Here is a 21,793-nt window from a genome sequence, read left to right as displayed (position 1 = left end):
ATAAAGGGAGAACATAAATAGATGCTGCCATTTTGTAGGAAAAAAAGGATAAGCTGAAAGCAAACACCAGTGAACAAAGAGTCTAGCATCAGGGTTGCAGTGGAAAATAAAAAGGTGAGACAAACCATTGTCAGTGCCTTTCAGGTCTCAACTTAGCCAGGGATCATTACCCATTGCTGACAGGTATATACAGTCACAGAAAACATTCCATAGGTAGCCTGGCTTTCTGTGCTGAGAAATAACTTCAGATGTTTTGAGATAATATGTACTTAAATCTGCACACTTTACTTTTTAAGTTGCTCATATACATGAAACATTTGCTGATTAACAGACAAAGGCCTTACTCCATAATTATTCCACGCAGAATTTTTCTTGTAGATGACTGAGGAATGTATGAATGGCTTTTTTAAATACACATTAAATTGTAGGAGCAAATATTTTCTGGAAAAAATAAATACCTGCTTTATTTGTTTGACTGTAAAATCTTCTTCATCACTCTTTAGATTTTGCCAGATCCCAGGTAGTTTATTTTTTGCTTCATTTATATATACTGTAATTCTAAAGCAGCAAAGAACTACAAAATGTGACCCTATAGAGAACTGCTGTTCTTCTGGCTTGCCAAGCCACCCAGATCAGAATCCTTCTTCAGGAGAAGGATAATCAAAGAAACAGATATGATTTTTTTTTTTTTCTGATATACTGTGCTGGGTTTGCTCAAGATGATAAATACCTGGCAAGATTTCCAAGTATTCTAAGAAATCTGTTTTAAATCAGTGTTGAATGTTGGTTTCAAAAAAAATAGAGAGAAAGGAAAGCCTATTATAGTTTCACTGCTTTTATTCCAATCACTCTACAATCTTTCAAAATGAAAACAACTCTTAAAGGCAGATTTGTTACCACCACCTCTCTTTCAAAGAGAAAGATATTGAATTCAGTCTGTAGATTATTCCTGGTGAAGAATGTTTGATGTGTCTTCTGCAAAGCATGGCCAATATATCTGTGAATTCTTCATCAGCTTTCCTACCAAAGGCAATAAATATTGAATTCTGCTTTATCTGCTAATTTCAGAATGCCTTGCTACTTCACTTAAGAAGCCTTTTTTATAGTACTAACTCAAAGCAAGTAATTCTTTTGTAGAGCAAAGGCACACCTTTCTTATTATCTATATAGTCAGTCATTTTACCTCATTGATAGAAATAGGAGACTAAAAGGTCTTCTGAATTTGAATCACAACTGAATTACTGTTACCACAGTCCCCCAGTAATGCTTTCCTGACTTTTCAAGAAGTTTCAGGAGCAGGTTTGCATCACCTAATACAAAGGAATGTAAAAATTATAAGACATAATATACTGCAGAAAATGTAATGCTTTGGTTTCTTGAGACACTTTTGCATAGGTGCACACATATATTAAATATCAAATTAATGTAAAACAATATATCAAACTGAGATAAAATACTCTTGTGATATATATAGTTATAGTTATCTTATCCTTACAGGCAAGGACTATAAGTCTCAAAAGACCAAACCCCAAACTATGTTTTGCACTTAGAAATCTTTTCATAACAGAGATTTTCAAAGGCACAAACAAAATTATTTGTATAAATAAGAAAGAGGTGAATGTTGAAAGAGTCCTCACTCAGCTTTGTTTCCTAGTACCGCATTGACCTATAAACAAACATCTTTTTGCCTTTCAAATTCTAGAGAAGTTTCTAAATCAGGCTTACATTTTCTCTATTTGTCTTACAGGGTTTTTTAACACCATCAAATAACTGTTTGCCAGCTTTCAGCTGTAACAGGAGGGAGATCTGTCATCACCCATGGGAAAACAATGAATTGTGTCTAGCCAGAAAATAAAGTGAGCACTTTCTTCACATAATAAACTAGTTCTTGACAGAGCTAGTTTTTCAAATAGACAATACAGAAGGAAGAATATGTCATGAATTCTGTTCTTATAACATTCTTCTGCATACCAGGTATAAGAGTTTTGGAAGCAAAATATACTGCCAATTTTCTGGGAAAAAAAAAAAGAAGAAAAAAGTAAGGTATTACATCACTTTATGCTTCAGTGGGGATGTGTAGGGACAGAAATTAAGAAGGATTTTCTTTTTCTCCCTTCCCTCCCTCTCTCTGCCTCCTTCAACTCCTTCTCTTTCCTTCTGCCTTCCCTCCCCTTCCAGCAAAGACACATGTCTAAAGCTGTTCCTCTTTGTACTGTGGCTCCTTCATCTTAAACTCCTGCAAAACAGTTAAAATCTTCTTTAAACTAGCATATAATGGCTAGGGCCATCAGTTGTTAGGATGATATTCATATTGCTAGAAAAATAATTTTGGAGTACATGAGAAGTATGAAACATGAAAGTTTCATCTGCTGGCAACAGGATTAAGTTACATGGTTGGTTTGTTTCCTGTGATTGTAGTCTGTGCTCATGAATTTATATTCTCTACAGTATTCTATCCACCTCTTGACCTTTTGTTGTGGCTTGGGCTTTACTCTTCAGACCCTTTGAGAGCTGCTTCGGGGTAGTTGTTTCTGAGAAATTTTTGTGAGTTCCACTATACTACATGTAGTGATGGCTCACAAGCCAGGCTTGCCAAGAAAGCACAGGGCCATTCTAAAGTGGGCATTTCTCTCACTTGGGCTCAGAGTGAAGACAAGCTTTGCCTTTTGGGCATAAATCATATTTTTACACAACATTTTTTTCAGAGAGAGAGCAGTCACTAAGGAATAAGCAGCTAGCTGTTTTCACAAAAATTGAACTAAAATGAAATGAAAACATAGTGAACCTCTTCAAATAAAGGAGGAAAGTACAGTCCTTGTGGTGAGCAATAATGCCACTATTTAACACCATACATGATTCCTAAATAAACATTATCATAGACTATTAACATTAAATATATTTATAATGGTGCCTCAGATCTTCTGGGAATCCCATATATTTTGCAGACTGTTTCTCAGTCACAACTGCAATGCAGTGGGTGGAACATTACAGCTTTCTGCATCCAAAAAAGTACACAGAATCTTTCAGGAGTGTGCTGTGTGCAAGAAGGATAAAAAACCAAGCCAGCAATCAAATCGGAAACTGGCAAGGAAATACAGAGCGGGGAGGGAAGAATTTATGCTTTTTAATTTCTAAACAATAAGACGTTGTTTCATTTCTCCTCTACAAGATTACAGCATGTCAGCATGACATGCAAGTCTCATGTCAGCATATTAGCCAGGGCATCTTCAAGTAGCTGCATATTTGAAAAGAAATGAGAAACAGACAGAAGGAGACTGGAAGAGAGGAAATTTGGCATGTTGTTCAACCATATAAAAGTTTGGGAGAATGGTGCATGTTGGAAAGTACCTCCTCCCCTTTCCAGGATAGCACAGGGAATGGGATAAACACCAGATGCAACACAGAGTTGAGAAACTAATGCCTAGAGGGAGTGGTGTCACTTGATATTTGGAGGGGTAACCGGTCTGGAAGTGAGAGTGCAGGGAGGAATAAGACACAATACCACATTCAAGAGAGGAGCTGTCAAGAGTCTGGGTCTAGTGCTTAGCAACAAGAGCTGCTTAGAGCTTAGGAGGTAGGGATCTCACTCCTCAGGTAGGGAGGTTTATCGCAAGAAAGGGTTTGACTCCAGACTAGAATGCAGAATTATCCAGTAATACAAAAAGGGATATTTGTGTCCAGGCTCAGTCTGGTTTGAATGATGAGCCCACTGTCAGCATGATAAAAATTCAACTTTGGAGAGCCAAAGCATTATCCCAGTTTTGTGACTCTGCTCTATAATTTGCAGCAGTCAATGTCAGGCTGCATTGCTGAATTGCTTGTAGATGCTGAAAACCCAAGAATCAGCATGAAGCCATGCTGAAGAGCACAGATCCATGCAATCCCAAAGTTGAGGCACGATCCATGCAATCCCAAAGTTGAGGCACCTTTTTCACTCAGTCCCAAGGCTGTGCTCAGGACTAAAGGAGTAGCTGTCAGGATTGCACTGGGAATTGTGAGATAGCTAGGCATCTATACTAGATACAGCATGTTAGCCTGGGCCAAATGGATCACTACTGATCACAATTTAACCTCTTTCCATAATAAAATAAATTATATAATTCTCATGAAAATTGGATCAACATCTTATGTCAGCCCCCTTACCTGCCATTCTATGCCTAATTCAGCAATTATCCATAGGAGAGAGGAAATTTAAACTGCCAAGTGCTGTAATCTCAATATATTCCATGTAATTTACAGCCATTTTTAATTTCTTTCCTTTACAGAAGACTTTTACCAGTTTTCTGTTTCCTATAAATAGCAATTACTACCATAAGAACAGTACTAGAAGCAATAACATTTGTGTTGTATTAGTCCCCATAAATTCCAGTGGTGGTTGTGATATGTGTAAATACTAAAAAAAAACCTCATTGTGATCTTTGCCTTGAGCAATTTACATACTGATTCTTGTTGCAGCTATATTGAGTTTCATCTGTTCTCCTTCAAATCAGAATGCTTAATGGTAAAGGAGTACTCCTGTAAATACAACAGGATTCCTGCAGTGCATGACTTTTTTCAGCTCTTTTTTGTCTGCAGTTGAATTACTTTGCTTTTTGACTCTGTGCCAAGAACAGGTAGAATTCTTTTGCCACATATAAGCAGATCAACACAGAAAAGCTTTTTTTGTTTTTCCCTCATGTGAAAGCTCTTTTCCCTGAGTGATGAATGAACAAAATTCTTACACTTAAAAACACTTTTAATTTCTGTCCTATAGACAAGACATGCTGTTTTATCTTGATGGGCTAACATGGGAATTGCCACTTTGTTCTGTTTTCTTTGGCAAGTAACTGTCTTTGAATATTGCCTTATTTTCCTATGGAAGGAAGGTTAGGCCCAAAACACCAGTGCTGTAACAAAAGGCTATTTCATGCAGGTTTTTGATTCAGGTGTTTTACACAGGAAGCCATGCTGGGGTGAATAAGGCCTGCAAAGAGGATTAGCATGATTGTCACAAAGTAGAAAAGATTGCTGAACTATGTCAACATGAACAGTACATCAGCCCTGCTGCCTCCTAAATTGCCACATAATCAATATTCTCCCAGACCTCTCTTCCTTTTCTGATGGCCATTTAAGGCACCACTGTCTGCTCAGCTAGATATCTGCTGCTTCCCTTGCCTTTAACAAGGAGCATCAGGATCGTTTTCTCTGGATCACTGAACTCTTACCTTACTGTATCTCCTTGTGGTGGGTGTGGGAATGGCACAGTTTTTCTGTGCCTCCCATCAGTATTTGTGATTGAAGAAGGAAAGGAGTGAGACACGGTAAAGATTAAATTTCCCAGACCTGCAATGACAACAGAACAGTGCTGCCGTTTCACCTCATTTCTCTTGCTGCTCAAACAGGAAGCACAGGTGAAAGATGCTGGCAGGCAATTGTCCATCCTAGTGCGTGCAGGAATTTCTTGCATAGAATATGTCTTTTGAAACAGTGACTAAATATATTCAGACTGAAGATAGGATGTGCACTATCTAAACAATATGAAAAGATGGAAGGAACAGATATTAAGGATGGAGGGTAACACAATGAAGCATGTACCTGCTCTGAGCTGAGGCTCAGCAAAGCAGCAAAACAGACTGGGCTTATGAGACACTTATTTTGCAAATAAATTCTTTTAGTTAAACCTAAAAACAAGGAAGGGAGATGTACTGAAGACTGATCACACCTTAGCAAACATTTGAGTGCCATTAATGGCAATGATATAACTGTTCGGCTGCAAAGGTTGGGCTCGGTGTCCTCATGAACCTGATGAACAGGTTTGGACAAACACAGGCAAAACCCAAGAGTGAACCAGGGCTGAGGAACTTTGTGTGGGTGATTATGATCTCTCTCACTGAGTAAATGCTCAGAGACATCTAACAAATAAACTTAAGCAGGGTGTTTGCAGATGGAATAAAACCAGCATTCTATTAGTTTATTGTCTTCTTGTAAATGTTTGGTTTTAATTTTAGATGTTAACCATGTTCAAGAAAGCTGAACAATAAAACTGTCAAATTTCCACGTCTGCCTCTTTCATACTTCCCAAAACCAGAGGGAAAGAGCACAACCCAGCAGACTTGGTGCAGTGGACAGGCGCTGTGGACTAACATTAAGCTGTACAGTAATTACAAATTCCAGCTCTGGTAGAGGCATAAGACTGAAGAGAAGAAATGTTCTTGTAGCAACACTGGCCAAAGTAGGCAGAAAAAACTGTCAGTTGCTTCAGATGACCTAAATTAATGAGTTCTGTTGCTGTTACATTTTAATGAGGATCGTGTACTTAAAAATTATTTAAATGCCCATCCAAAAACCAGCATTCTCTTGGTCGTACGCTGCAGCAGAATGTGTTTCTGAAAACACCCATAGTGCCTAAGGAGCTTGATTCGACTCTGAGTTCAATGTAAATTGTCTTAGGAAAAGAAAAAATACTTAAGAATGTTAAATAAAATTAGGATTTCCTGCACTGCTTTAGCTGAATATGTTTTTCTATATTTTTTGATTTTGCTGGTGTGCAGGTGGTATGTAGGCTTTCTGAGACCATTATTTAATGACTTTCTCCAATCCTATGGTATATAGATTACATTTCCAACACTATTTCCAAAATTATTTCTACATGTATGTGCTAGTAGGTTTTATTTAAAATTTTCTTTCTCTGCACATAGACTACAGCTATAGCTTTATTATTTCTAGTCTTTATTACAAATCTTTTTTGACAGCTAGAGTCTGAAGGAAGTATGACTGGACAACACTTTGCCTTGTTAGGCATGTACCAGTTTGTTTGGTTGCTATGACAAACGCTCCAAAGCCGCAGGTGATGCCGAGCTCTCACAGGATAAATGATACAGGGCAACATTGAATAAAATAAAACATTCATTGATCTCCAGTGTCTTTCCAAAGCAGCCTATCCTTACTTTGCCTGTTTTCTCCATTCTCTAAGGTTTCTTCATCTGACCACTATGGAACAAAACTGGAAAATTTCTGGTGTGTAATAAAGAATGAGCCAATATAAATTTAAGTTAATGCATAAAACCAGGCATACTATTCTTTCCCTCCCCACAACCTGCTGCTTTTTCTTTCCAGTACTGCTGGAGAAAGAATATTTTTTTTTTGCTGGGGACACTTTTTTGGCCATTCTCATTTCAATTTACTGAGTGTGTCTCTTAGAGTCAATTGAGTCAACTTATACCGAGGGTTAACTGTTTTTATAAGCTCTAAGAAATTTCAGGAAGAGATGAAAGACCAACTTATATATTCATAGTGTCAGTAAACACAAGTTTATTATATTAATAGGAGCTGGAGAAAAAAATCCAGTGCCTTCACTTAGAAAGGAGTTGTCCCATAATTTTAAATGGCAGTAAGTTGAGCAAAATTGACTTTCCAGGAGGCAAAGTGTGCAGAAGAAATCCTTCACAGCAAGCAGACATTCATAGTGTGTAAAGAGCAGGGTGCTAAGGAAAACAAACCAAAAAATCCAACCAGTCATCAGGTCTAGAGGGTTTGAATATTCCAAAACTTGCAGACAGAGTTGGCAGTTGCTGCTCATAAGGCAATTCAAGAGTGGAACATCATATGGTGTTAACTGTCAGGACAAAAGTGCTTTGGTAGCAATGTGTGTGGGAAGCCTGCAGAGCCTGCCTGCAATGTGCTTAACAACCAAAATTGTTTTGCATTACATTCACCCACAAATTGAAAATATATGCAATATTTATTCTAGTATAGTTTTTGGCATAGGTTGCACCTCTAACACTTTGAACAATTTAAGCAAGCCTGGGGATCTTATCGAGGGCAGTAAATTAGAACATTTTGTTTGTAGAAAAAGGATTTGCTGTACTCCACTAAAAAAGCCAAGTCAAAGCTGAACTATGTCCTTTAAAAAACAAAATAAAACATTTTTATAGATAAACTGTCTCCATCTAGAAAACAGTTAAATAATGACCTTATTGACAGCAGCTGAACAAACTTGCCATAGAAAAATGTGTCATTTTCAACACATTTGGATTAAGGGCTTTTTGTCCCTGTTTTGCTTTATATAAATATATTTCTATAATGTATACAGACCCTCACTGGCATTTGAAAAAACAAATACAAGTCTGGGAAAGATTTTATAATGATTTCAAGTTTTTCAAAAGTTTGCTTTTACAAAATCCTGAAGTACATATGAGCTTTTCTGTCCTTTTACAATAATATATGCATGGAGGTACAGACTGCATTTTAGATTATGAAAATAAAAAAAAGATATTTCCATGACTGAAATCTTCTTGTAATTTGGGTGGACATGGCCACTTAAAACTACTGACAACAAGCTCTGCAAGCTACATAAATCCTCAGTGAGACTTTTAAAACAAACAAGGAAATTAGGTTCAGCCTACTTCTGAATAAATTTACTGAGGCCCTTTGGCGCTATCCCAGAAAGAGCTTTTTCCTCCTCTATTTTTTGTCCAAGCAGTTGTCTATCTTCTCTCTACTGTAATTTACATTACCCCCATTCTTTGGAGTGCCGAGTTTTATGAAGCTTCTGTGAGATAAATACTTTTATAATCTCATTACAAGAGAACAGAAGCATTGTAGATCCATAGTACTTGCTGCGTTTTCACAAAAAGTTTTGTAGTAGATCAGCAGTTAACTCAGCACCAACCAAATCCCAAATGGAGTAACTCAAACATTGCATCACTGAGGGTAATTTAATGAAAAAGCCTTGTTTTTTTTCAGGAATGCAGATTTTTTTTTTTAATTCAAAACCTTGTTTGGTAGAAGGTACAATGATTTTGTAGTAGAAAAAAAAAAACCAAATTTTTTTTAAAAAGAGAGAGAAAAGCACAATTTGAAACTATAGCTCTAAATCTAAATCACCATTTTAGTAGTATAAACTGGTCAGCCATAATGTTAAAATTCAGAGTGAATCTGGGCAAGCAGAGTCTTGAGAGGATCTTAAAGTGGATCAGATTGTCAGCATTTGTTCCTGGCAAGGAGGCCTTCTCAAGTGGAAGCAGACACCCAACAGAAGATGTAGTCTTTAATATTTTTATCCTGACCTAAGGCTGTGTCAAGTTTATGCTCCAAAAAGCAAAAATTAAGTAATGTAAGAGGAGCTTTGTATTCCATTTAAGGAATCAACATCCACAGAATTTAATTTTTATCTCTACTTCATGGTGCTCTAGATGTTAATATAAATATTTCTATTTTCTGCATTTGCTTTCTTTAAATGCCTGGTGATAATCTGTGGCAGAAATTGGGGTATGGGATGTGGGGTGAGGTACTCTATATAGAACCCAGATAGAGTCCTCATTTTCTGCAGATTTTTCTTCCTCTTTTAAAATTATTTCAGTCAGAAGAAAAAAATGACAGTGCTTTTCTCCAATAATATGAAAATCAGGCTGAGCATTTAAAATGTATTTGGATTTATAGCACTGTATTTGATTTATTTGGTTAAATGGCAACTTCACATGGGAAACCCAGCAGGACACCACATAGCACAAAAGTGTGGTAGTTCCCTCTAAATCTAGTTTATTCTACTGCCATTCAGCCGCAGGGAAACCTAGGCAGAATGAGAAAACTATAGAAATTGCTAGTAACAAATTAATTCCTTGTCTTACTTTGCATGTTTCAAACAAGAGTACCACAGAGAAAAAGTAACTCACATGTATTAATTTAGTGGCTCTTTTTCTATGATTTCAAGCATTTGTAAAAGATTTGTTTGTCTCTATGTTGTTACTATGATTAAACATGTTGATTAAAAATATTTTTAAAGTGCATAGTAAGGAGTGACAGACAGTTGGACACTGCTGGAGTTAGTGCATATTATTAAACCGCTGTGTTCTGAGATTTTGAATTGTTTGAGTAATTTATTGTAAGTGGTTTATTTAGACAAGACAGCAGCAACTAGTAGCAACTTGAAGTACTCAAGGCAACCTGATGTGATGCAGCTTGAAGAGCAGTGGCAGCGCAGCTGCGGCACTACAGAACTCTGCATGAGACACTTTGTCTTGCTCTTGGCTGCTTTTCTCATTGCCATCCTCTGCAATGGTCCAGATTTTGTTTAAATGTTCTTGATAGCCATAATTATTCAGCAAATAATTTATGCAAACAAATTTCAGCTTTTAGATAGCTTTTTCTGTGCCCACTTACATGAAATATGGTGCCACTCACTGAGTCACATTATTGTTTTTGTCCTCTGAGTCGCCACATGACATTGCTACAAGAAATAGTAAGAATAATAAGGCAAAATGCAAACAATGCTCATTTGTGTAAACTTTTGAACTAGTTTTGGAAGTTACAACGCTTCTATGAATAAAATACTGAGCCTCTGAATAGTACCACAGTATAAATAAAAGATAAATACTGAAAAGCAACAAAATATTCTGTTTCAATGGGACCTTGTCATGTTGAATGGTAAAATTCCCATGGATTTCACTGCATTCAGGTTTTAAAGTTATTCATAATACATTCCCCAGGGCTTTTTGTACCATTCTGCCAATTTATAGACATCATGATTTGTCGGATTTTTAACATTTGACTCTACATTGCTACCTCGGTTCCAGCCAGGACAGGATAAATTTTTTGCAGCAACCAGGAGGGGGCATGGCCAGGACACAGAGGTTGTTCTGTAACACCTCATGTCATTGCTGGGAGTGGGGAAAAGGGAGACTTTTCCAGCAAGAAGGGATTCCTGCTTGTAGAGGAAACATGGCAAAGGGAGCCATCCAATAATTTCTATTACCAGGTAGTCTTTTTTCTGTGTGGATCCTTTCTTCTTTATTAGCCTCTCTCATTAGTATTGTTGCTGCTACAATTCTCATCTCATTGCTGTTTCCAGTAAATTATTCTTATCTCAACCTGTAATCTTTGTCTTTTATCCCTCCAATTCCTCTCTCCAGCCACCCTCAGGAAAGAAGGGAGAGCAAGCAGCAACATGGGAGCACTAAACTGGAGAACACCATTCCTAAACTGGGACAAGCATAATCACTTCAGTTGTAATATTTTTACTTGAAATGAAAATTAAGAATATGCTAAGATACCTTATTTTTTTAAAATTGCAGTTGTTAACAATAAATAGGACTGGATCCTCTAAAAGGCACTCCGGATATCTGGCTTTGTGGATTTGTTTGCTTGCTTAGTTTTCTTTTATTTACTAAAATGACAAAATCTCAATGTAAAGAAAGATCTGACCTGAGACTGTTTCAAAACCCCAGCAGAGCCCCGTGAGGAATGCTCAGGTGCTTTGTTTCACATTATTGCAAATATGGGGTTAACACAGCTCAACATAATTATCAGAGCTAGAAAAAAATCTCTTCTATTTGTATTCCAATTGTGTTGTAAAATCATAGGCCAAAGTGAGAACCCTTTTTTTTTAGCAATATAAGAGAAATAACTGAAAGACTAAGCCTTAACTAGAATTTAGGCTAAATCAAAATACTAGAGCATTTCTATTATCATTGAAAGGTCAAGGATGAAAAACTGTCTCCTCAACATCTAAAGTGTTATTAGATGCTCTCAGTCATATGGTTTAGTTTTAGGCAGTCCTGCATGAAACAGGGACTTGTACTCAATGATCCTTAGGGGTTCCTTCCAACTCAAGAGATATTCTATGACTTCAGATGCCTAAACTGGCATTTTAGCTTCTCAGCTCACTGTCAGATCTGCTCCTAATATCTAATTTATTACACAACAGTAGGTTCTCTACCTAAGATTGCAATATGCTTAGCAGGCTGGATTGACAACTGGTCAGGAAACATAACTTCTGTAAGAATCTTGGGAAAAGAGAAGATAACTGAAAAAATCCCTAGGCAATTTGGTTTCAGCATGACTTTTTGATTATACTCAGATAAGCAAGAAATGGACTCATTATTATTGTAATATAGTAACAAATAAGCAAGGAAGTTACAAAGGGCAAGAAATACTCTAAAATCAAGAGTGTTTGGAAACTGGAAAGTCTCTGATGTTACAAATTAATTAGTCACTGCTTATTACTGTAATTACTTAATCCAAATTAAGTGTTAAAATAATTATTTTAAATCTCATTAGGAACAAAAAGTGAAACTACAGACAATATTCCATCATCCTCAGTGGATGAAAAATACTGAAGCAAGGTTTCTCACTGTTTAAAATGCAATTTGAGAGAAGTAAACTGACAAGTACATGAAACTAAAATCTTAAGTCAGTTTGAGGCACATCTATCAGATCAGTCTAGACCAAAAGAAATCCTCTCCTCTCCAGCTCTGTAGACATCACTGAAGTGAGTCTGGCTCCTGCCAAGTCTGTGGTGCAGAAATGGCTCTTGCACCTTGAGGACATTCCCTTGGTAGCTGAGGAAAAAAGTGGCTTGGGAGCCACTGAGACATCCAGAGTGAAGGATCTTGCCTGTGCACAGGTTTGGCTCCACAAGCTGTGAGCCAGGGGGAACTGGTTTGTAATGGCATAGCTCACATTCCAGGCACCTCTAAAGAACCTTGAAGATATCACTGTCCAGGTCAAACCTGTAAGTCTGGAACATTTTTTTTTTTTTTTATCAATCCAAACTGTTAGCAATAGTGATGGAATAAATGCTTTTCTTTGGGGAAAATATCTAGCAAGAGGTCATTTTAATGAGGGAGCTTGGAAAGAGTATTTTGGGGGATGTGATCTAATCCTCTTACTAAGTTGCTAATAGACTAAGGAGAGGAAAAATAAAGTAACTAGAAGAATTATGATTGATTAAATATGATGAATGCCTCTCACTCTAAATTGAGAACCCATGTAATTTAAACTTTTGGTGTTTATAAATTAGCCTCGTTTATTCCCATTTGCACTGCAGAATTCCTTAATACGTACATATTTTAGCGCTTTGTCCAGTCCATTTTTCTTAACTGTACAATGATTTACTGTAAAGTGGATATAGAGAGTGCTCCAGTGCAAAATAAATGAGGTTTATCATGATGCTCAACAGACACCTCCTTTCTTTAAATATAAGCTTCATTCTCTCCTCTTAACTCTGAACAAGTCCTTCTATTGCCTTTATTAAATAATGCTTCCAAAGAGTTTGCAATCAGCATTATCACCTGCCCTAAATCCTGTATCTTTTATGTCTTTGTCTACAGCTTGTAATTTTTTGTCGTAGCAGACCTCATAGTGTTCTCAACATGTAGAAAGCTTTGGATTTCAGCAATTTAAATCTAGGATAACTTGACAAACAGTATGAGTAGCGTAAATTCTCATCCAAGAGCAGGCTAGCTGATGCACACAACAGTCTGGAACACTGATGGGGCTGAAGAGATGCATCAGATACTTGCGGCTTCCTCTCTCATCCTGTTGAGTCTGCTGTGAAATTTTACAGGGGAGTTGGCATCTGCATTCGTCCTTTGCATGTAAAAACTATATGATTTCTTTCCAAAGGGTGAAGATGGGCTGTAGACACAACTACATGTTTTCTTGTTTGGAAATTTGCTGGCTGGATATCTAATTTGACTAGTGTTTTTGTATTACAGCAAACTTGGAAGGAGAGAAAAGTATTTGCTTGGTTTTCAGAGCTAAAACATTCATTGACTTTGTCCAGTTACATCCTGTGTTAGCCTAAGTCTTCTTTTAGCTTTTTGTACTGAAACACATGCTTTTCTTTCTGTCTCACCCCAGAGCCCAGTGACATCAGTAGAAGTGTTCTGGATTTACAGCAGTATAAATGAGAACAGAACTTGGATCTGTATCTAGCCCATTAGGACTTTCATTGTTACAAACTTCTAAGTTCATAAATAATCACTCTTCTGCAAATCCTCACCACTCTGCTTACTGAAGTATTCAGAACAATACTTAAAGTAAAATTAACAGAGAATTACTAACTTTAAATACAGCTTAATTAATTAAACTGTGTGGAGTTATACAGACACTTAAAATGAAGCACTGTTTAGGCAGTCCAGATGAATTAGATCTCTTGACTTTGCATGTGTGTTTATTGTAAAGGAATTTTGAGTATTAATACTACTAAAGTTATTGCAAAATAGGATCCTCAATACTTCTATCTATTGGAGCACTGGATTCAGACATTTCATTGTATCTTTGACCCCAGTACCTAGCACATGAAGTCAAATTGGAGATTTTTGATTAAGATCAGTTTCATCTGTTGATGATTCTAGATAATCTGTTCACCTACGATTCATACTGGCACATAAATCTGAAGTCCTACTGCTCTCATTAATTTCTACATTAATTTCTGGTTTTGATTATTAGTTGTTTGGTATGATTCTTAACAGTTGTATTTCACATTTCTCTCTCTCCTATTTGTGGCAGTTTGATTTTTCCTTCTCTAAATAATATTGTATTTTCTTCTTTGCATTTGCATATTTCTAATTATTCGTCCCCTATATATTATTTATCTGTCCTTGAAATATTCATGGTGGTTGAATGTCCACTGTAAGAATTGTTAATCTTCTGTGTTACCAAACTTACTTTTGTCTTATTTTTGTACTAATCTTATTTTAATGACTCTTACCCATTTCAATCATCCTCATCTGAACATAAAAATTGCCCTACTGAGTCAGATCAATGATCCCTCTATCCTAAAGCTCTAATGGCAGCTGGAGATGCAGTTGTTAGGGAGAACCCCCAAACCTAGGGGCTTTCAGTCACACACTCTCCTTCCACTCCACCATCACTCGGTGTATTAGAGACATCAGAACTTTGCCTCTTCCTGATGATGTTTGTAGACCTGTTTTCCATGAAATTATCTAATCCTTTCTTATATCTGCTGAAACCCTCTGCAGCCTGAATATGTGGCCTCTTGTAATATGAATATGTGGCCTCTTGTAATAAACCTTATTTACTATTTGATCTTGTAAGAATAGCAGAAAGCAGAATACATCTTTGATTTACTGCTGGTCTCAATCTTGCTGATTTAAGTCCCTATTTCACTTTAAGCAAGATCTCAAAGAGGAACAAGTAATATTTCGTCCTTATAAGTGAAAATTAACCTGGCAACTGAAATAAGAGATGATATCAAAAATGCTTGATTTCACAAAAGCAGAAAAATAGTAAGTCTGAAGAGTGATTATGTGAGCATGAGATTCTAAATAATACCAGCATGACTAGCCAAAATACATTATTATTAATAATTATTTTGCTTTTTTTCAAGACCTGGTCCAGTATGAAGCCCTCAATCTTAGTAGATCTTAAACCAGTAATTTTTGAAATAACTGGCATATGTTTATTTCCTTCTCCCCTAACAATGATCTGGCCTTTAAATTCATATAAAGGATTCAAATAACAAAGAGAATCTAAATTTCACAGTGCACAGATCAGGAAAAGAGAAAACTATTGTGTATGTCTCCAACATTCAACTTCACTTCTGCAGTCCTCCCAGCACAGATTTTGCCATTATATGCTCATTTAGTCTGCTATTGTGTCAAAACTAATCAGAATTTCATGGTAATACAATGTCCTCTCTTGATACTTCATCAATGTGACTTTATTTACAAAGCCCAGCATTTAAACTTCATAAACCAGTTTTACAGGCATTCTGTGATTCCACACACATTCCTAATCATTATTGTTGCATTTTGTTTGGTGTATGTTGTAAACATAGTAGCATATAAGGCCCTTGGTAATTGTGTACTCGTCACTTTTCCATTTTTACTGTAAACTGACACTTGAATTTTTTGCCACACTGCTTTTTTAATAGGCTTGGAAATGTATCCTTATAATTTTCAATTGTAATGAAATCTTTGCTCCATGTTCTTTGTCCACTGTGATGAGGCTAGAATTGCATTAATTTAATAACTAATTCAATTCAAGGTAGAGTGTTAGCGTCAAACAAGATAAATTCAACAAAAAGAAAAACGAGTCATAGACAGAGGGGAGTAGCATGAATTCAAGTATTGCAGAAATTTCTACAGAAGAATTTGTACTTCCTGAGTCACAATAAACAACTGCTGTAATGAAAATGAACTGCAGAATCTTCTTCCAATATTTGAAGTAATTTAGTTTTATTATTTGTTTTTTTTTAAGCATCACTTCACAGTACATGATTCACACATATTCTGGCAGTCAGTCCTCAGAGCTAATAGGATGTTCCAGGATCTGTGCCCATTCAGAAAGGGACAGTTTGGTAGATGTGGCTCAAGGGTCTATCTAAGATGAACTAGGAGTGGATCATTAGATTAATCTCTTCTTTGTCTTTGAAGTACTGTTATCATTAATGACACTGTGAGAGAGGTCTGAAGACAGACAATAGATAACAAAGTGATCTGGTACATGCACTTTTTGTCCAGTTTTACATCAGAGATAAATGTTTCGATGTTACACTGACAAAATACCACTTTCATAGTACTTTCTGACTTCCAAGAAGAGCAGCTTCTGTCTTTCCTTCCCTGAAGTGTTTTCTAAGTGTTCAGAATGTGTAGACCAATTCCCACTTCCTAGAATAGCCAGAGCATCTTATGTTTCCAGTTTTAGAGTGAAGAGGTAGGGACAGGAGCCGTGACTCATTCCTGTGCTATGGGTGCTCTTATTGATGGCAGAAGAGGAAAAAGACAGAGAAGTTTTTAGGAAGATAGCATTATTTTCACCAGTGAGGAAGGGGGGTCTGAACCTTTTGCATCACAGCTCACTGCTGATGGAATGGAAATGTTCAACTTTTTCTGCTGTTGACGGCAATTTTCAGCTGTCTCTGTTGGTGTCACAGCAGAGAAGAGAATAATTGAAAAGGCTGGTCACAGGCTGCAAGAGGCCCTTGCAGGCACCAGAAAAGAGGCTTTAGAACCTCAACAGGGTGGGAAGAAAAATGAAGCCAACATTTAACAGAGTGGAAAAACTAATTCACGCAATTACAGGTCTTGCAGATTAACATAAATCCTGGAGAAAACTGAAAATGCTGATTAAAAAAAATCAATTAAAAGAAGCTTATATAAATGATACTAATTTATATAAAATTGTATAGCATTTATTAAACAGAATCTGCACAACAGGACATGTCAAATTATGTCTTTTAATTAGCTTTTAAGTTGGACTCATAATGCTAATACTGTTAAGACAGTACACATACCTTTTGTGGAACATTAAGACTTGAATAGAACTTTCTGCTAACAATTTAGAATGATACAAATGGAATGTTTTACATGTTAAATGCATTAAAGCTGACTAATAGGTGTGTGTTAAAATAGAGTCAGAAAACCCATGCTCTTAATACACCAAGTAAAAAAGTCTGATTCAAAGACCACACATGAATCTGAAGAGGAAAAGGACCTCATGCCAAAATCACCAGATACACGTGGTCTGGACATTCTGCTTTTGATTATTTGTGTATAACAGTACAACAGGCACTCTCCCAGTCAGAGGTATGTCAGATATATCCAAAACATACTTCTAAAACTATGCAGCTCTTCATAGTGGGTGAAAAAATAATGACCATATTTTAGTTGCAGCACATAACATGTGCTGCAACATTGTTTGGTGCAGTCCTAATGCTGCTCATCCCTGGGTTTTCCTGTTTCAGAGAAAGGAGACACTACAGTTGCTGCTTAAGATTGCAGCTACATACATCTAATGAAAATATCTGAAAATGGCTTTGTCTCTTAGATCTCTTGAACTTCACTGCAATAGTATTACAGGCCAGTGAATATATTGCATGTTTTTAAGGAGATATGATTAAATAAGTTAAGGAAAGGGGACTGAAGTAAAAATTTCTTCATAATGGTCCTTTACTGTCAGTGAGTTCAATCTACCGAAGTGACATATTTTTCCTAAACCACAGCATAAACAGAAGATACTCCAGAAGTCAATTCTAAGAAGTACAAGTTAGATAAGAACAAAATGTGGTCTTGAAATATTTGCAAATCATCCTCTTTCAGTAGAAGGGAAATTCTGCAACTGTCTTTTAGAAGTAACAGAAATCCCAATAGATAGTAGGATATATAAAAGTAACATGAGTTTTAAGATGTCTGTGTGCAAGAGCAACAGCACAGCTGATTCACCATGAGATTTATTTACATAGCATAATATCCAAAAATATTCATGCATTACACACAGCAAAGAATGCAGCAAATGCAGCTATTTAGCCAGTGATGGTAATGAAGACAAAGGTAAATCATATCACAGGGCTTTGCACAATGCCTGGCTTTGCAGTAAGTCTGTGTTTGTAAAGCAATAAGACTGTTCTGGTATTAATGCTTGGCAATTGCAGTAAATTTATGCATTACATTATGTATTTCCTTTTTCCTATATGTGCAGTTGATTTCAGTGGTTCGAATCTCCCTTACCATTTAGTTAAACCAGACTCTTGTTTTAACAAACTCTTTGACAAGAGCACATTTTGAAAATTGTGTCTGTCCTCTTTAAATTACTTTTAAAAAAGGAGTAAAAATGAAAAAAAATCTTTTACTGCGTATTGTTAAATGCTTCTCTCAAAAGAGCAGTTCTCTGAGCAAATTGCATGAATCTTCCAATTGTACTTCCCATCTGTTTTTGCATACTTTCTGTAACAAAATAGTTAAGAGTGCTGATATTTTAAAATACTATTTACATGAGCTAACAGCCTTGCAATGAATGGGGCTGTTCACGCCTCAAACCATGGTTTCTTTTTTAATCTCTCGGTGGATTCAAAAACTAGTTATGTTGCATACACTTGGATCACACTGGAAGTATTTAATTTGAAAACCCAAGAGGTACAAACTGGACCCTTACCTTTCTCCAGGAAGCAAGGCAGAGCCAACACAGAGCTCTGATGCCCTTTCAAGTTACTTTTATTGAGACTTCATCTGGTACACAGGCAATGGAGGAATGCTCAGGTGTAATCACAGACATTTACTCAAGTTATAAGCTTGCATTAGTGTTGCTGGCTCTACTCTTCAATAAGCAGGGGTAATTTTCAGAAATCAGTTTGTTTCTCCATCAGAAAGACTTAACACTACTGACAATATTTATAATGTACTTGCTGGACTGAACAGAAATGTAAAACAAGTACTGGGATACACTTGCTCTTTATATTGAAACTTTACCTTGTGAGACTGACCCATAAAAAGGTAAAAACTTCACACTGAAGATGTGATGTTTTAAAGTAACTAAAGTTACTCTGAAATACTTGTTCGAATACATTTGAAACTAATACAGAGCAGATGAAAAATGCTTCAAAAATGGAGTAGTTCTGTACTTTTATTGACAGTTTGCTGTCAAAAGTATGGATGATTAGGCCATCAGTTTGGAATAAATAATTATTTCTTCAGTAAACACCTTTTTTAAAAAATATAAACAGGGAGCAAATAAATTTTGTTTCAACCTGAATCTGTGTCTGAAGTGATATACATGGCATGGAACATCATATTAGAGCTACCAGAATGTCTTCCAAAACGACAATTAACAAAATATGTATTGCCACAATATTATATCCTTTGTCATTAACAATTTGTTTACAGTACTAAATAATGGGATAAAAGTATTTTGACAGTAAAAGGGTATAAGAAGAATAAGGCAAGCTTTTTGATTGATAAGTGTTTATCAAGCCCTGATGACTGAAAGTTTCTGGAACTTACACAGTTATTAAAAGAAGAAATAATGGTAGAACCTGGTTTTCCTCAGAGAAATAACTGTGTCTAACATTTTAATATAATGGCAGTAGAGGGAACATGTTAAAGGGGAGAAACAATATTATGCAGTCAGAAAGTAGCATTATTTCTCCTATGAGATCATATGTTGAGTGTTGATATCTGGATAGAAAGATTCAAACCAAGGAATTAAGCAAGATAAGTAATAACTTCCTGATGCACAAGTCGCAAATTATGCTACACAAGAGCACAATATAAAAATCAGCCTAGGCAAGTTTTTTTTAAATTTTTTTTGTGCCAGATTTGCAGATTAATATAATTTAAACATTAAGCCAAATTAAGAAATCCAACAATTCCTTGTATGTGCACTTCTATACAGAGTTTTGTATTTTGACTAGACCCCAGGTTTCTCAGTCTCTGTGCTAAGTAATCTATATATGTTCAATTTAGTTAATTAACATACAAATCACCTAGGTTAAAGTCAGAATCAAGAGTACTGCCTCCACTTACATTGTGATTTCCCAGATATGTGACAAAATACTAAAATACATGAGCAAGAAAATCAGGTTTAATTGATGATATATTTTGTCTCTTTTAAAAGGTAAATAGCAAGTATACAGAAGAGTTTTTGATCAGAAACAGCTGTTCTAGATTAGGCCAAAGGGCCATTCATCTGAAATAGCATTTTGAAATTAGGACATACAAAATCCTCCATCACTTGAGCAATAGTTTACATTTTTCCCAGTTAAAGTCATTTTGTTGAAAAAGCAAACCCCAATACCTAGTAGCACATGTATCATACTCCCTCTAGTATCAAGTTGCTCATAACTTTAAACTGATATCTACCAACATGCCCAAACCTCAAATTTACACTCTTGTAAACCCTTCACCCCAAACCAACGCTGAAATCACTTCATTAAATAGCTGCCTGGCTGGTTACCTTCCACTCTTCAGGCACCAAGCACCTCAAGCAGGAGGTAACACATCACCACCTGGATCTTGTGATTTGGCAAAATAAATGTTAACAGTTTGTTCTGAAATCTCCTTTAATGAATTTTCAGTTTGCATCAGATAATGTGGTGTGCCTGCCATATAAAAGCTGTGCAGCATGAGGGGTCACTCAAGCTTCTCTATAATGGAAAAAGCAAAAATTTACTGAACTTTTTTTGTTTCAATGCCTTTGTTTTCTTTGAGGACTTTAGGAAGCTTTCTAAAAAGGTTTGGGTTTTTTGGTAGATGTCTTTTATAAGCTGGTTTTCAAACAGATTTTTCACTTGATCATCTCTCAGCTGACTATGATATAGTTGCTTCCAAAATTGTACAGGTATATGTCTCTTCAACAAACAATATGCTTCTAAAGTTGCTTAGAAATTTATTAACATAAAGAATTTAAGTATCACTTTTATACCTGCTAACAGTTTCATGCATTATCAACAAGAGGATTTTTCCAGGTCATGTGGCCATTATAAAACATTGGAAAAATTTTAGAAATTAATTGTGATAGTACGAAGAGCAATTATATGGCTCTTAATAATTCAGTCTCTTCAGAAAATAATGTATGGTGGAAAAAAAAAACCTTAATTTATAAGGTAGAGCACTTGAGTTTCAACAGAATTTCTGACTGCCTGAGGTTATTTATTCTGTGCAGGCAGAATATTACTCAGAAATACTCTCCTAACCAGCGGCCAGGCAGGATGCATCTTGTCTGTCCTTGTGTCACAGCATAGCTGGATACAAGTATGGGGCCACTAACAACCTTCCTTATCACAAACCTGTCAGGAAGGATTCTTTCTCCTCTTGGCTGTTCCTTTGTTTTGGTGTTTGGTTCTTAAGGACAAATCTCAGCTAGTTCCTCTTCTCTAGAATGTTTCCACTGGTACCTTCCCAAAGAATAAGGATGGGCCATCCGTGTTTGAGGTCATCAGCATTACCAAATAAGTTACACTTTAATCATTCTTCTGTGTAAGAAAAAACACCAATTTTTCTCTGTGCAGAATTGTAATCTGTGGCACAGAGGGTATGTGTATACCCAGACAATGAGCCAGCATATCTGTAGGACTTTGGGGCATTTGAAGTTTGGGTAAAGGAGCATCACTAATGTTCTCCCAGTTTTAAGTCCCATATAAAGAATTTTTAAATAATGCAAGGGTAGGAAATATTAACCTTGCAATAGTGAAGACCAGTGATGTCTCACTTCAAAACAGGCATAAAGCACAAATGCAGTTTCTTACTTTTTGCTCTTCTCCATAGATAGAAAGCCTCCTCTTTTTACAGAACAG

The sequence above is a fragment of the Zonotrichia leucophrys genome, chromosome 3, assembly GCF_028769735.1.
Source record: "Zonotrichia leucophrys gambelii isolate GWCS_2022_RI chromosome 3, RI_Zleu_2.0, whole genome shotgun sequence".
Lineage (NCBI taxonomy): Eukaryota > Metazoa > Chordata > Aves > Passeriformes > Passerellidae > Zonotrichia > Zonotrichia leucophrys.
This window is presented reverse-complemented; position numbering follows the sequence as displayed.